The following is a 16,616-nucleotide window of genomic DNA, read 5'->3' on the forward strand; positions in this document are numbered from 1 at the left end:
ACCTTAAGTACCTTTCACTGTTACATAGTCAGCCAATGGGCATTTAGCAAGCATACAGCATTCATAGATCATGCAGCCTTCTACCAATCATAAAACAGTTCACGTGTACAGCACGCAGTCTGTTCAGTTGGATCGTCCAACTTCCGCAAAGTTGTTTACCACTTTACTGGTTTAGCCACCACGTGGCCGGCACCATCGTAGGGGCGTGATGTGCAGTGTCATTATGGCTCCCGACGACAACTACTTTGAGGTTAAGACTTCTGCCTTACCGTTATATACTTACCGACTTGCCAGTATTAACTAATAATGATCTATGATAACTAACAATAAACAAATAAAGAGACTGGGCCTATTTTGGTGTAAAAATCTTTGTGTAATTGAAGAAAGTTTCTAATAATACTACTGTAAATCTACTATTCACCATCTAAACACATATATGCAATGGTTTATATTATATATCTGTGTCACATTTTACTGAATAATTGTACCAATGTATTAGCTATAGAAATCAGTTCACATACACAAATTCATCTGACTCATAATTACTCATAAAGATATTATATAGATGTAGCTTATTTTATTGGTATGTTTCTAATTTTAGGTCTTTCTTTCTTTCTTTTTTACAGTTAGACAAAAAGAAGTGCTAAGAACTTCCCTTTAAGATTCTCATGGTTGAAGGTAATTTCACAATGTTTCATGTTTTGACTTATGACCTTAAATATTACTTCATTACCTTTTCACACATTAAGTATCTTCTACATCTACATAGTAAATAACTTAAAACTAACAAATCGGAATAGAAGAAATGTTGTGTCATCTCATTATATCTCTGTCTAATTAGATTTGTTATGTCCTTTGTGTGATTACATTATTGTTTCTTGCTTTTTAAAGTATCAGTTTGCGGAGGCTGGGGAAATAGCATACTGGTCATGCAAATCCCTTCTCTGCTGAAGTCTCCAGTATCTCAGGTTCAACCTTCACCATCACCATAATCCAGAGTGAGCATGCCTCTGGTAAAAATAAATAAATAAATAAATAACATTGTAATAGTTTTAGTTATGAGAACTTTATTAAATTAAGATTCTCTAAGGCGTGAACATTTAAATGTATTTACTTTTTCTTTCTTTTATTGTAAGGCAAAATTTGTGACTTTATACCTTTTTTTTTTTTTCCCTAAATAGACATATTAGCTTAGAGGCAAAAAGCTATGCACTTGTTTCATCTCAGGAGGAGTTCAAAAACCAAGTAGAAGAAAAAAAATATTTGTTAGTGATTTTAAAAAATCAGGTGAGATTTTATGTCTACTCACAGTCATGAGACTAGAATTTCAGGCCAGAAGTTTACAATAGACTTGCATTGTTGCATTATGTATAAAGAGCTCATAGGGACTGAAGAAGGTTTTTCAGACAAGAGGGGGTTGTAATTACTTTGCTTCTTACATGCATGGCTAGATCTTCCAGCAAGAATAACATGGAAGGGTAATTTATTATAGAAGAGTAAATCACAGATTACATTGGAGACGAATGGGGTGGTGTGATCCAACCATCAGTTTTGTGAATACATGTGTGATAGCTTGTTTTTAATTTCTTTACACCAGTGCACACCTCAAACATTCCATTTAGCAGTGGGATATGCAAATTGTTCCAAATGCGGCAGCAGTACTTTCACCTGAATGTCAAAACTGTCAGAGAGCTTTAAATCAAATCTCTATAACATTAACCAAAAAAAAAAAAAAGCCAACCCCAAAATTGAAGCACCAAACTCATGACAAAAACTTGATTCCCATACTTTTCAAAAATCTTCTGTATGTCAAAAGGGCAATGTCAAAATTCTAATTCACCTGCTTTCTAATTTTAACCTTTTAAGGAATTTATTTTATTTGGCTTAATTATGATATTTTCTACAAATTAATGATAAATGCCTTGATTAATAAAACCAAATGTCAGAGAAAATGACAAGTTGATGAAAAATTAATACTCGGTAATATTTTAAGGTGCAGAAGTACTATAGAGATGTACTCTTAAATACTTCATCTGTTCTTTTTGAAAATAGGTAATGCATTTTATTACCTATTATTCGCAACTAAAATCTTATGGCCACATAGGTAGATGCATTTTAACAATATAACTGTAGTTATTGAAAACAATATAACTGTAACTAGTAGGAAAACTGCTTATCCTACTAGTTATAAAAAGTATAGTCTTAATTTTTACCCTTTCTTTTGCCCCATGACACTGTGTAAAGCTACAATATTAAGAATCCAAGTAGCAGTGTGAAAGTGTGTCTGTTTATGTGAGCATGTGTGTTACTCAAGAGATCTCCTGATGCAAAATGTGCTAATTGGTGATTGGATGTCAGCTAGACTGTTAATTTACTTGATCATGAACGTTTCAGCTGTTATATTTCAAAATAGGTTAGTAAAAATAATATGAATAACCTTTCAAAGAAGCATGTGTTTTCATATGAGAATTTACTGTTAATATATATTTCCTAAAGTTTTTTTTTTAGTTGTTACTTGTCTAGCTTTTGATTGTTGTTCTTATTGTCACTGGGGCTCCACCACTCCTCTTCTACTTTTTCAAATAGAACAAAACAGCACAACAGTGAAGCTGTGTAGAGGTCAGGATTAAATCTGGGTAGTGTTCATGACAAAGCAAATACATGATCGAAGAGAGCTTTCTTGCCTGCCCTTATCCTGAAGTGTTACCAAAAGGCCTGAATATTAATAAGTAGCTATAACTTGTTGGTATGCTTTAAAAACCCCTTCTGTTTCATTTGGTTTAATCTCCCCTGCTTAACACTATTCTATTTACATAACCACTTCATTCTATTTACATAACCTCTGTTAACAAGCACCACCTTCCCTCCAGGGCATTGGTGGTTCAGTGATAGAATTCTCGCCTGCTCCGCCCCCTCTCCTTGTCATACCCTGATTTTCACCAGTCACTTTTCTCTCCGCCCTCTCTGCATCGCATCCTGTTCCCACCCTACTGGGCTAGTATATTTATAAGGACAAGATTGTAGTTTTGAGTTTAGCTTAGCTTGGTATAGATTGCGCTGCGTCCTGCATGAATAAAGAGATACTGTATACAGCTCAACCATGAGTCCCTGGTCATCTGTCTCCTGTCAGTGAAGCTCAGCCCGACAATAACTTACTTTCCTTTCCTTTCCTTTCCTTTGTTAAACTTGAGTGAAAAAGTATATAAAAGTGATAAATATGAAAATTTTATCTACTGGGGATTATTGGAGTTAAACTTTTCTTAGTTCGTGTGTTTTTCAATCTTAAATCTTGGCAGGGGAAGGAGGCACTGGATGATTGTACATCTGGTTTTAAGTATACATATTATCATGCACATGGACCCAAGTTTGGGCTCTGCTCCCCACTAGCAGGGGAAAAGCTTTGGGAGCAATGAAGTAGGTCTCTCTAGCCTCTCCTCCCCTCTCAATTTCTTTTTTTTTTTTTTAATTTTTTATTTAAGAAAGGATTAGTGAACAAAAGCATAAGGTAGGAGGGGTACAACTCCACACAATTCCCAACACCCAATCCCCATAACCCACCCCCTCCCATGGTAGCTTTCCCATTCTCTATCCCTCTGGGAGCATGGACCCAGGGTCATTGAGGGTTGCAGAAGGTAGAAGGTCTGGCTTCTGTAATTGCTTCCCCGCTGAACAAGGGCGGTGACTGGTCGGTCCATACCCCCAGTCTGCCTCTCTCTTTCCCTAGTAGGGTGTGACTCTGGGGAAGCTGAGCTCCAGGACACATTGGTGGGGTCTTCAATCCAGGGAAGCCTAGCCAGCATCCTGGTGGCATCTGGAACCTGGTGATTGAAAAGAGAGTTAACATATGAAGCCAAACAATTTGTTGAGCAATCATGGATCCCAAGCTTGGAATAGTGGAGAGGAAGTGTTAGGGAGGTACTCACTGCAAACTCTAGTGTAGTCCTGCTTTCAGGTATATATTTTATAGTTTATGGATACGTGTGCACATAAGCTCTCTCTCACATTTCTCTCTGTCCTATCCAACAACGACGACAACAACAATAACTACAACAATAAAACAACAAGGGCAACAAAAGGGAATAAATAAAGAAAATAAAATATTTAAAAAAAAAAAGAAAGTGAACTACCTGAGATGAAATTAGAGTGTACTATTAAAGGAAAGGTCTCACCCGAGTAATGAAGCTGAAGGGTTGTCATTCCACACGTGAAGTCTCTGGATACATTCTGAGGTAAAGCATGTTGAGGTAGCAATCGTTGCTTTGGTTAGGTTGTAATCGGCAGATGCAATGTTATTTGGTTTGGATTGGGAGATGCATACGGGAAAGTGGGCCCTATCCAAGGGTTTTTTGGGAGCAATGAAGTAGGTCTCTCTAGCCTCTCCTCCCCTCTCAATTTCTATGTGTCCTATCAAATAAATAAAAGAAAGAAAAACAAGGAAACGAACAAAAGAAAAATGGTCACCAGGAACAGTGGATTCATGCTGCAGGAACCAAGCCCTGTTGATAAGCCCTGGTGGCAGTAAATTAAAAAAAAAAACACAACTGCATGAATTTAAATATGAATATTAAAATGTTCAGTTAAAAGCTATGCAGAAATGTATTCATTATTATATTCAATGTGGTTTTCTATTTTCATATTTCATGAATAAAATTGCCAAACAAAAGGGCAATAGCACAACCACCTCCACTGTATGTACTTTTTTTTTTGGTTTGATTGTTCAGGAACCAAAAGACCTACAAAATACACTATTAATGAAATGGATTTACTTTAAGCATCTGTTCATATACTAACATGTTGATCATACCTGTCAATGGAAATTTTGCCAACTAATATTAAAAACATTCTGTAAAATACTAGGACTTTCTAGGTAGGTAATTTGATATGTTGCTATGTGTAGTATTATAAATAAAGATTAAGTGTTGGCCATCGTCCCGTAAATATAATACATGATAATTCCAAGGGAAAACATTCTTTAATGAACATTTATAGTACTGTTTAAAATTGGAGATGGGTTATGCTGAGTCATCCCTTAATTTGTTCTAGGTTTTACTATTTTTATGTCTTGCCTTAGTTCCAGGCATCTATGCTGTACTGGCAAAGCGGTTTAAAGAGGAAAGACCACCAACATAGCTGTCCTGACTGCTTACATATCTGCAGTGAATAATAGATCTGTCAGCAATTAATCATGGTATTGTAACTCTCAGTCACTTTTAGTTGATCTCTGTCCAAAAGAGTTTAAGTTCCATTGTAACACAAAGCTCTATTATGTTCTCATACCTGTATTAATTTGTATGCAAAATTATTCATTTTATATAGAAGTAAATAGACATTCTCCACTTCTTTGACAATTCTCAAATTACACAGTATGCAATGTGCCCCCACCCGTTTATGCCATTCTTTAGCCTTCTATGAATTTATTTCCACCTGAGAACCAACTAACTTTTATTAAGCAGTTACAAAATATGAAATGCTAATACCAACCAAACAATTCAGGTTTTAAAAGTTTTAGTTAAGATTTTTATTTATTTGAGGCATATACTATAATAATGACAACTTTCTCCCAAAATGTGTATGAACATATAAATGCTCAACATAACCATTGAAATGTTTTTTTGGTTGGTGTTACATTGTTTGATCCTACAATTGAGGATGACTGTCAGCGTTACATAGAAACTTTAGCTGTAGGAAAATGAATTATGAAATTTAAAGCCTGATGCTTAATTAACATAATAGTCAAATCATTTTCTCTGAGGAGTATAAATCTTTATTTTTAACTTTATTTTATTTGAAATTAGAGAATAACTGATACATAGGAAGATACAGAGAGAAAGACCAGAACACTGCTCAGCTCTGACTTATGGTGATACTGGGGATTGAACCTGAGATCTCAGAGTATCAGGTATGAAAGTCTCTGACATATACATTATGCTGTATCCCCAGACCATGAAATCTAAATCTCTTAGAAAATTAAACAACACTGGACTATCTGTTGTGCAGCCAAAAACAAATAAGCAAACAAACAAAAACTTTATTTCTTGTTTCTGGTGGCTTTAAAGTACATAAATTTCCCTTTTTCACACTTATAATTATGCTACATCATCTTTCTTAAAGGTTTTACTTTTAGGAAATTGGAAACTTCATGCTCTCCTTCAATTCTATACAGTTAGTATATTCTGCAGGTTCAAGTAATAGAGATCTAATTTACCTGAAATAATTAACGGATTAATCATTTCCTTAGTTGCCTAATGCATAGAGTAGATACCCATAGCATGATCAGTTTCTTTTAGTTTAGATTCTTTTATCTTATTTGTTTCCTTTATAAACATTATTTCACTGAACAAAATATTCTCATGAAACCCTTTGATAGAATAATCTAAACAGGGGAGTTGGGCTGTAGCACAATGGGTTAAGCGCAGGTGGCACTAAGCTCAAGGACCGGCGTCAGGATCCCAGTTCAAGCCCCCGACTCCCCACCTGCAAGCAGGTCCCTTCACAGGCGGTGAAGCAGTTCTGCAGGTGTCTGTCTTTCTCTCCCCCTCTCTGTCTTCCCCTCCTCTCTCCATTTCTCTCTGTCCTATCCAACAACAACGACATCAATAATAACTACAACAATAAAACAAGGGCAACAAAAGGGAATAAATAAATAAAATAAAATAAAATATAAAAAAAAAAGAATAATCTAAACAAACCCTGAAGTATCATGAGCCAAAGTCAGAGCATCAATAGAATTTTGTATTCCTTGCCTAAATTATATATTTACCCTTCTTCCCTACCTGCCATTCTCCCACATATGCAGGCCGCTTTTTAAAATTTTAATTTATTTATAAAAAGGAAGCACTGACAAAACTATAGGATAAGAGGGATGCAACTCCACACAATTCCCACCACCAGAACTCCATATCCCATTATTTCCCTTGATAGCTTTCCTATTCTTTAACCCTCTGGGAGTATGGACCCAAGGTCATTGTGGGATGCAGAAGGTGGAAGGTCTGGCTTCTGTAATTGCTTACCCGCTGAACATGGATGTTGGTAGGTCGATCCATACGCCCAGCCTGCTTCTCTCTTTCCCTAGTGGGGCAGGGTTCTGGGAAATCAGACCTCCAGTACACATTGGTGGGGTTGTCTGTCCAGGGAAGTTGGTTGGCATCATGCTAGCATCTGGAAACTGGTGGCTGAAAAGAGAGTTAATATATAAAGCCAAACAAGTTGTTGACTAATCATGAACGTAAAGGCTGGAATAGTATAGATGAAGAGTCTCTGTTTCGTAGGTAGCTAGTAGGCATATTTTAGTTATATTCTAAAGGGCCTGTGGCTATACTAAGTCTTTTTTTTTTTTTCCTGAGCCTGACATCTGATATGCAGGTGGATCCAAGTTATTTTTTGGGGAGATGATGTCATGGCTGGAAAAAGGACCAGAAAGCTGGATCAGGGAAGATAGTAGCTCCCAAATATAGGAAAAGTAGATAAATATTGTTGACTTTAAACCTCATCGATTTGATGTGATCTGGGGCCCATATTCAGCTTAGGAACTTATGTGACCTCTGCATCCGTGTCGAGTTCACATGCAGGCCTCTTTTTTTGAAAGCAGATTAACATGTTTCCTTCTTGGAAATTTAATTTTTTAAAATATTACCATTCAACATATCTTTGTAATAATAAACAGCCCATAGTTCCTACCCACAGCTCAGAATTAAGGCAATCTAATTTGTTTGATGACTTTATATTTATCAGTGACTAAAAAAACATTGCTAATATATTTGTCCTTATTAAAAAAGAAAGAGAAAATTAAAGGCCAGATATCTGAGCCCAGGTCCTCTAAAGAACCTGGTATGTGTGAGGTTTACAGTGGAATTTCAAAAGCTTATTCTTAGGCTATGTTGAATAGGAGTTAGGTTTCTATTTATAAGATAAAGGTTTTTTAAAAGTGTTTTCTCATGATTCTGTGATTTACATGTCCAGATGTTATTTTCCCTGCTGTTGTTGTCTTACACCAGACTCCTCACTGAAGCTCGTGACTTCCTTCTAACAATCACAGGGTGGTGGTTATCTTAGTGGAAATCGCAGTCTGAGACACAGTTTGGTGCCCCCCCCCCAAGTTCTTGTCCTTTAATTATCTACATTACACAAAGGAGCAAAACCATCCAGCAGTTATCTTTCACCTTTTATTTCACTAAGCATCATTACTACCAGTTCTGTATTGAATGTATTTGGGTTCTTATTTGATTCTCTTACCTAGTTCTTTTGAACATATGTCCTATTTGGCCTTCCCATGTTTTATGAACAGTGAAAACCATTCCAAATCATTAGGCTAGACTTGAGCTTGGTCAGTAAAGAGTCCATCTTTCTATCAGCTGTCCACTTGGACATATATTCTTTTATTCTTAAAAAGATTTTATATGCATTCATTGTATGTTAGATGGCTTTATAAAATTACTCACATGATAGTTTTTAAAGTTATAATTTGAGCTATGACCTCTCAAACTGTGAATTATAAGGTTTGACCCTTTGTTTCACTGTTTGACACAACAGCTGTTAATTACAGTTTTTAAACGACATTTTATTTCAGATAGAATTTGTATTATAAAAGAAGTTTAAATATTTTTCTCTTTAACTTTCAGGAATAAATTTTTATACATAGATATGCATATATATGTAATATGAATATTCAAATATAATAAACAGAAATATCGCATATAAATATTATATCACATGTATTTAAACCTATTTATAGGAACACATTAAGTCTGTTATATATAAATATTTTAATGTAATAGCCTGTAAGTTAACATTAATGGTACTACTTTTAAGATTGTTTTTCCAAGATATACAAACATAAATTTATTGGGTTTCTTTCTTCATTCCTTCCTTTCTTTCTTCCTTCTTCCCTTTCTTCTTTCTATCTATCCATCCATCTGTCTGTCTATCTAATTGGGGATTAATGGTTTATAGTATAATTGTTGACACATAGATAAAATTTCTCATCTCACTGTGATAGGTGCATAAAAAACACTCTCACCCCCAACTTAGGACCTCTTCCACCATCATGCACCAGAACCACACACCACCACCCCACCCTACCTGCTTCCACCCCAGCCTCCTTCCTCTCCTTTTCCCCAGAGTAGTTCAGTCCAAATTTTACTTTGTGTTTACCCTTTCTGTTTTTGTTTAAGTTCCACATACAAGTGAAAACTTCCTATATTCATCTGTCTCTTTTTGGCTTATCTTGCCAAACATGATTCCTTCAAGATCCACCTAATATTCCTAATATTATGAATATTCACCCAATATTCATCAACAGACATATTCATCAACAACATTTAAAAAATGCTCAGAATTGATGATATCAGAGAAATGCAAATAAAAATAATAGTGAGATACCATGTCACACCTGTGAGAATGCTATACAGCAGAAAAGACAGTAACAACAAATGCTGAAGAGCTTGCAGGGATAAAGGGCCCTTCTACCCAGCTAGTGGGGATGTGAATTGGCCCAACCCCTTTTGGAGAGCGGCCTGAAGAATGCTACCTTATGACCAGATAGGCAATTAATCTCCTGGGGATATATCTTACAGGAACAAACACACCCATCCAAATAGACTTACATACACCTATTTTCAGAGCAGCACGATTGGTAATAGCCTATATTTTTGTAAGAGATTTCTTTTTTTTTAACTTTATTCATTGTTTCCCCTTTCATTGCCCTTGTTGTTTATCACCTTTGTTGTTGTTGTTATTATAGTTGTTATTGCTGTTGTTGTTGTTGGATAGGACAGAGAGAAATGGAGAAAGGAGGGGAAGACAGAGGGTGAGAGAAAGACAGACACCTGCAGACTTGCTTCACCACCTGTGAGGCGACTCCTCTGCAAGTGGGGAGCTCCAGGCTCGAACTGGGATCCTGATGGGTCCTTAACCCGCTGCTCCATCGCCTGGCTCCCCATATCCTATATGTTAAATACATTTAATTTTATAGGAACATTTTCTTATTTTTAGGATGATGTGCTATAAGCCTTAGCTAACTCTAGAAATTCAAGTGATATATGTTATTAGGATGCTAACATAATTTTCGAGAGCCTTGTTGATAGTTGTGTGTATGACTTTTATTTAATTTAGGTTTTTGGTCACAGACTTTTTTATATTTAAGAGAGAATTTTATTTGTACTTAAAACTATTCAGTCATGGCACAACTGTAAGTTATAGCAAATTAATTCTCTGAGTCTCAGTCAAGTTGCTTATAAAATAAAATGGAAAGATAGCACTGATTAGTCAGAGTTATTATTAGGTTTCCATAATACATTCTTTAGTGGCTGTTGTATAAAAATAATCAATAATTGAAAATTTCTCAAGTTAGAGTATTTTCAAGAACATTAAGACAACAAGAATTTTTATTAGTAATTTAGTTGTGGTTTATCACTTTAGAAGATTACAAGGGTATATTTTTACACTGCACCACTGGCAATGTTCTGTGCACTCCTCACCCCCCCCCCATTTTCTCACTCCCATCCAGAATGTTAACCACTGTAATACTCACAAAGTCTTAGAATTTATAGCTACATTATTCATAGTAGCTAAGGAGTGGAAGCAACCTAAATGTCCATTAACAGATGAGTGGGTAGAAAAGCTATAGGACATATATACTCAACGGAATATTATTCTGAAATTATAAAAGATAGGTGTCCTTCAGGACAAAATTGATGGAATGGAGGTGAGTCTGCTTAGTAAAGTTACAGGCTGATCTTATATCTCACTAAAGAGATGAAAGACAACAACTGGAGGTTTCACTCATCTGTGGAGTTTAGAAAATAAACATAGGTAGCTAAATGATTTTTAAAGATGATCTTCATCTTTACTAATTTTACCACATTATCTTCATGACTTTACCTTATGTACTTATTTTATTTCTTTTCATTAAACTTTTATTTATCTGGCTTTCAAATATTTCTATTTACATGTGAATTTATCTTGTTACCAAGACTATGCTAGAAGAGTAAGAATTGATTCAAAGGAAATCAGTGTATGCTTGTGAAGGTGAACACTATTTACTACAGGCCTAAGTGTTTAGTGGTTTCAAAAATACTGTTAAAATAGAATTGATGCAGTAGCAAATCTTTTTCTTATAGGCAGATAGTTTGCATTCCATTGTTTTCCTTGTAAGCCTATCAAGCCTAATTTATTGTTTATTTATTTATTTTTTCTTGCCACTAGGGTTATCACTGACACTTGCTTGGTTGATGGCACTACAAATCCACTGTTCTCAGCTGCTACCCCCCACTTTTTTTCTCTTTTATTGCATAGAACAAAGAGAAATAGTGAGCTGAGGGGAAGAGAGAAGGGGTGACACAAAGACATCTGCATACTTGCTTCACCACTCATGAAATGATCCCCCTCACAGGTGGGGAGTGAGGGCTTGAACCCAGGTCCTTGCTCAAAGTAATATGTGCACTTTGCAGGGTGCATCACTGCCCAGCCTATTAATTGTTATTTTTTAAAAAATGCCTGCTTGACTTGGCAGTGGCACATTCAGTTTTGTATTCATGTTATCATACTAAAGGACCTAGGTTCAAGTCTCCAGTCCCCACCAGTAGGGAAGAAACTTCACAAGTGGTGAAGGAAAGCTGCAGGTCTCTTTCTTGTCCTATCTTTCCTTCCCTTCTAAATTTGTCTCTGTTCTATCAAATGAGTAATACATTTTTAAAATTACTTAAAAATAGAAAAATGCTTGCATATAGCTTTTTTATTCTAAAAGCAAAAGGTGAAATAAACCAAAAAAAAATTTCCTGCTCTTTAGTAGCCCAATGCTCTTCTGGGAATAAACGGAGTATGAGGAGTTTATTTTTCTTTCTTTTTTTCTTGAACCACTGTTTTCACATATTTTTATATGGAATTATAATGGGGTTACAAGGTTGTTGGATTATAAGGTATAGTTCCAGACTACACTCACCATCAGAGTTCTGTGTACCCATCCTCCCACCTCCCAAAGAAAACCACCGTAGTTTTCATAAGTCTTAGATACAGTTTGCTTTTATTTGTTTGTCTGTTTCTTGTAGGTTCATATGTACCAGTTCTCTAGATCCACAGAGTACTGAAACCATACAATAGTTATCTCTCATCTCTTTACTTATTAGTTCACTAAGTATAATAACATCCAGTTCCAACCATTTTGTCCCAAAGTACATGGTATCATATTTTTATTACTGAGTAATATTACATGAAATATTTATCACATAACTTTTTTAGGCAGTCATCTGGTAATGGGCATTTAGATCGCTTCTACTCTTTGTCTACTGGGAATAATGCAGCTGTAAATATGATGGAACATGTGTCCATTTGGATACATATTTGTTTGTTTTTTGCATAAATGCCTAAGAGTGGTACTGCTGGTCAGAGTAATTTCATTTTTATTTGTCTAAAGACTGTATATCATCTTCCAAAAGGGCTTCACCAGTTTGCATTCTCACCATCAGTGTAGAAGAATTTCTTTTTCTCTACAATCTCATTAACATTTGTCTTTTTTTTACTGTTTTGTTGATGTAAGCTATTCTCATATGTGTAAGATGGAATCACAGTATAGTTTTGATTAACATCTATTTTTCTTTTCAGTTGTTTTTTTTGAGAATTCCACAAACATTTATTAGTGTGTTTAAACAAATCTTTTTTTTTTAATTTCTTTATTGGAGGATTAATGCTTTACAGTCAACAGTAAATACAATAGTTTGTACATGCATAACATTTTTCAGTTTTCCACATAACAATACAACCCCCACTAGGTCCTCTGCAATCTTTCTTTGACCTTTACTATCCCCTGCACCCACCCCAGTGTATTTTACTTTGGTGCAATACACCAACTAAATTCAGGTTCGACTTGTGTTTTCTTTTCTGATCTTGTTTTTCAACTTCTGCCTGAGAGTGAGATCATCCCATATTCGTCCTTCTGTTTCTGACTTATTTCACTTAACATGATTTCTTCGAGCTCCATACAAGATGGACTGAAAACAGTGAAGTCACAATTTTTAATAGCTGAGTAGTATTCCATTGTGTATATAAACTACAACTTGCTCACCAATTCATGTGTTGTTGGGCACCTGGGGTACTTCTAGGTATTGGCTATTACAAATTTTGCTGCTATAAACATAGCACAAAGATTTATATATACGCAAATATTTTTGGATGGGTGTGTTGTGTTCCTTCGAATATATCCTCAGGAGAGGAATTGCAGGATCATAGGATAGGTCCATTTTTAGCCTTCTGAGAGTTCTCCAGACTGTTCTCCACCGAGGTTGGACCAATTGACATTCCCACCAGCAGTGCAGGAAGGTTCCTTTGACCCCACAACCTCTCCAACATTTGCTGTTGTTACCTGTTCTCATGTGTGACATTCTCACAGGAGTGAAGTGGTATCCCATTGTTATCTTTATTTGCATTTTCTGACAAAGACTTGAAGCATTTTTTCAAGTGTTTCTTTGCCTTTTGGATCTCTTCTGTGGTGAATATTCTGTCCATGTCCTCTCCCCATTTTTGTTTGGGTGGTGGTTTCTTTAGCTATGCAGAAGCTTTTTAACTTGATGTAGTCCCATAAGTTTATACTTGCCTTAGTCTTCTTTGTAATTGGATTTGTTTCATTGAAGGTATCTTTAAAAGTTATGTGGAAAAGAGTTCTGCCAATATTTTCCTCTAAGTATCTGATAATTTCTGGTCTAACATCAAGGTCCTTGATCCATTTGGAATTGGCTTTTGTGTTAGGTGATATATAGTGGTTCAGTTTCATTATTCTGCATGTTTCAACCTATTTTTTCCAACACCATTTGTTGAAGAGACTCTACTCCCCATTGAATAGTCTGGGCACCTTTGTTAAAGATTAAATATCCGTAAGTATGGGGGCTTACTTCTGGGCTCTCAATTCAATTCCACTGGGCACTGTCTGTTCATGTTCCTGTACCAAGCAGTTTTGATGACAATGGCCCTATAATATAATTGGACATCTGGGAGTGTGATGCCTCTGGTTCTGTTCTTTCTTCTAAAGATTGTTTTGGCAATTCCAGGTCTTTTCTGGTTCCAGATAAATACTTGTAGCATTTGTTCTATTCTCCTAAAAAATGTGGTTGGGATCTTGATGGGGATTGCATTCAATTTGTAGATAGCTCTGGGTAGTATATTCATTTTGATGATGTTAATTCTTCCAACCCATGAACATGGAATATCTTTCCACTTCTTTATGTCTTTTTCTATTTCCTTGAATAGTGACTCATAATTTTCAGTATAAATGTCTTTCACTTCTTTGGTTAGGTTTATTCCTAGATATTTTATTGTTCTTGTTGCTATAGTAAAAGGATTGATTTCTGGATTTCAACTTCTTCTAACTTAGTGTTTGCACAGAAGAATGCCAACGACATTTGTATCTTAATTTTGTAGCTTGACACCTTACTGTATTGCCTGATGATATCCAAAAGCTTCTTGCTAGATTCTTAGGTTTTTCTATGTATATTATCGTGTCTTCTGCAAAAAGGAGAGTTTGACTTCTTCTCTTCCAATCTGTATGCCTTTAATTCCTTGCTCCTGCCCTGATTGCTATGGCAAGAACTTCCAACACTATGTTGAATGGTAATGGTGATGGTGAGCAGGAGAAATGTTTCCAGTTTTTCACCATTGAGTGAAAATTCCTCCACTATCTTGAGGATTTTTCCATTTATTCCCATTTTTTGTAGCGTTTTGATCACAAAGGGATGTTGAAATTTGTCAAAGGCTTTCTCTGCATCTATTGATATGAACATGTGGTTTATGGTCTTGCTTTTATTGATGTGGTGGATCACACTGACTGATTGATGTATATTAAACCAACCTGGCATCTCTGGGAGAAACCCCACTTGGTCATGATGAACAAGCTTTTTAATGTACTGCTGTATCTGGTTGGCTAGAATTTTGTTCAATATTTTAGCATCTATGTTCATCAGAAATATTGGTCTGTAGTTTTCTTTTTTGGTTGTGTCCCTGTCTGCTTTTAGTATCAGAGTGATGTTGGCTTCATAAAAGCTGAAAGGGAGTATTCCAGTGTCTTCAGTCTTCTGGAAGACTTTTTTTTTTTAAATTAATTAATTTATTTTTAAAAATATTAATTTTATTTATTTATTCCCTTTTGTTGCCCTTGTTGTTTTATTGTTGTAGTTATTATTGTTGTTGTCATTGTTGGATAGGACAGAGAGAAATGGAGAGAGGAGGGGAAGACAGAGAGGAGGAGAGAAAGACAGACACCTGCAGACCTGCTTCACTGCCTGTGAAGCGACTCCCCTGCAGGTGGGGAGCCGGGGTTCGAACCGGGATCCTTATGCTGGTCCTTGTGCTTTGTGCCACCTGCGCATAACCCGCTGCGCTACAACCCAACTCCCTCTGGAAGACTTTTAAAAGTAGAGGTACTAGTTCTTCTATGAAAGTTTTGTAGAATTCATTTGTAAAACCATCTGGTCCAGGACTTTTATTCTTGGGAAGGCTTTTGATAACTATTTCAATTTCCTTAGCTGTGATTGGCCTGTTCATATTATCTAGTTCTTCTTTATTTAATTTTGGGAATTAATAGGTATCTAGGAAATAATCCATTTCTTCCAGGTTCTCTAACTTGGTGGCATAGGAGCCTCACATGGTATGTTGAATTTCTGCAGTGTCTGTTTTGCTATCTCCTCTTTCATTTACAACCCAATTTAATTGGGTCTTCTTCCTTTTTTGTTTTGTGAGTCTGGCTAAAGTCTTGTCGAGTTTGTTCACTCTTTCAAAGAACCAACATTTACTTTCATTGATCTTTTGTATGGTTTTCCTATTTTCAGTGTTATTTATTTCTGCCCTAACTTTAGTGATTTCTGTCCTTGTGGCTGCTTTAGGGTTCCTTTGTTCTTCTTCTTCCAGGTCTTTAAGGTGTGTAACCAGGTTGTTTATTTGTGCTATTTCTTGTTTCCTAATATGTGCTTGTATGGTTATGAACTTCCCTCTCAGTACTGCCTTTGCTGTGTCCCAAATATTTTGATAGCTTCTTCATTTTCATTGAACTCTTGAAACATTTTAATTTCTTCCTTTATTTCCTCTTTGACCCAGTATTTGTTAAGGAATGTACTGTTGAGCTTCCATATTTTGGGACTATTACTACTCTTTCGTTGACTGTTAAGTGTTAGTTTAATGCTACTGTGGTCTGAGAAGATGCTTGGAATGATTTCAGTGCTCTTGAATTTTCTGATGCTGTCTTTGTTGCCTAACATATGGCTGATCTTTGAGAATGACCCATGTGGACTTGTAGAATGTGTATTCCAGTTTCGTGGGGTGAATCATTTTGAAAATGTCCAATAGTTCTAGTTTATCACTTAGCTCCCTAATTTCTGTATTGATTTTCTGCCTGGATGATCTGTCAAGTTTAGAGAGTGGGATGTTGAAGTCCTCTACTATCACTGTGTTGCTGTTAATATATTGCTGTAGCTCTTTCAGATGTTTGATGTATTTAGATAGCTTCTCATTGAGTACACAGATGTTAATAATTTTTAAGTCCTCTTGATTTATTGATCTTCTGAGTATTAAATGTGTATTCCTATCTTTTTTAAGTTTATTTATTTTAAAGTCTATCATATCAGATATGAGAATAGCTG

General features: G+C 35.8%; 1 protein-coding gene across 11 annotated transcripts in view; it reads left to right on the forward strand.

Annotated features, from left to right (window-relative positions):
- Nucleotides 1–635: 635 nt before the first annotated feature.
- ZBTB20 (zinc finger and BTB domain containing 20) overlaps nucleotides 636–16,616 on the forward strand; it is a 768,805-nt gene continuing 752,824 nt past the window's right edge. For all 11 annotated transcript variants that reach the window (XR_009551650.1, XR_009551651.1, XR_009551649.1 and 8 more), the window contains exon 1: nucleotides 636–678. The gene's annotated coding sequence lies outside the window, so the exon portion shown is untranslated. The remainder of the gene's footprint in view (nucleotides 679–16,616) is intronic.

The sequence above is a fragment of the Erinaceus europaeus genome, chromosome 9 (genome assembly GCF_950295315.1).
Source record: "Erinaceus europaeus chromosome 9, mEriEur2.1, whole genome shotgun sequence".
NCBI classification, from domain to species: domain Eukaryota; kingdom Metazoa; phylum Chordata; class Mammalia; order Eulipotyphla; family Erinaceidae; genus Erinaceus; species Erinaceus europaeus.